This window comes from Mandrillus leucophaeus, unplaced genomic scaffold (assembly GCF_000951045.1).
Source record: "Mandrillus leucophaeus isolate KB7577 unplaced genomic scaffold, Mleu.le_1.0 Scaffold12, whole genome shotgun sequence".
NCBI lineage: Eukaryota > Metazoa > Chordata > Mammalia > Primates > Cercopithecidae > Mandrillus > Mandrillus leucophaeus.
Window position 1 is genome coordinate 4,137,726 of NW_012100320.1, and position 1,285 is coordinate 4,139,010.

Genomic DNA, 1,285 nt, shown 5'->3' on the forward strand with positions numbered 1-1,285 from the left:
GTCTTAGCCACTGTCTCTTCAAATATTACCCTTTTGGCCAGGCATGGTAGCTCACACCTACAATCCCAACACTTTGGGAGGCCAAGGCAGTAGAATGACTTGAGCCCAGAAGCTCAAGAGCAACCTGGGTAACATAGTGAGGCCCCGTCTCTACAGAAAATAATTTTTTTAATTAGCTAGGCATGTTGGCACATACCTGTGGTCCCAGCTACTCGGGAGACTGAGGTGGGAGGATCACTTGAACCCAGGAGCTCAAGGCTGCAGTGAGCCGTGGATGTGCCACTGCACTCCAGCCTGAGCAACAGAGCAAGAACTTATCAAAAAAAAAAAAAAAAAAAAAATTACCTCTTTACCATTTTCTCTCTCCTTGCCTCCCAGAACTCCAATTTTATCAATACATGTTAGATTGTCTTAATTTATCCTCCATATCTATTTACTGCTCTTTCATGTTTCCCTTCTTGTCTTTCTTTACTGAAGGCTGGATAATTTCTATTGTCGTATCATTCAGTTCATTTATTTTTCTGTTGGCTTATGTGTAATCTGAGGTTAAATTTGTCCATTATTTTATTCATTTCATTTCTAGAAGTTCTATTTTTTAAAAAACTATTAGGCTATTTTCTATAGTTTCCTGTTTTAAATAGCTATTTTCCTTTCCTTTTTTATTTTTGAGACATGGTCTCACTCTGTCACCCAGACTGGAGTGCACCCTGGACCTCCTTGGGCTCAAGCGATCCTCCCACCTCAGCCCCGCAAGTAGCTGGGACTACAGACATGTGCCACCACGCCTGGCTAATTTTTGTGTTTTTGGTAGAGATGAGGTTTCGCCATGTTGCCCAGGCTGGTCTGGAACTCCTGGGCTCAAGCAATCCTCTTGCCTTGGCCTCCCATAGTACTGTGGTTACAGGGGTGAGCCACCATGTCCCCCTTAAATAGGTATTTTCCGTTTTTTTTTTGTCAAGAGAATTAAATCGTTTATTGATTACACATGATAATGGATGACACACAAGCTTCATTCCCATCTATAATTTTATCTGGTACCATTATTCAATTTAGATATATTGCATAGGATATGCCAACAATCTATGTATTTTATTTTATTTTATTTTATTTTTTATTTTTATTTTTTTGAGACGGAGTCTCACTCTGTCACCCAGGCTGGAGAGCAGTGGGGTGATATTGGCTTACTGCACCCTCTGCCTCCTGGATTCAAGGGATTCTCCTGCCTCAGCCTCTGGAGTAGCTGGGAGTACAGGTGCAGGCCACCACGCCCAGCTATTTTTTTTTT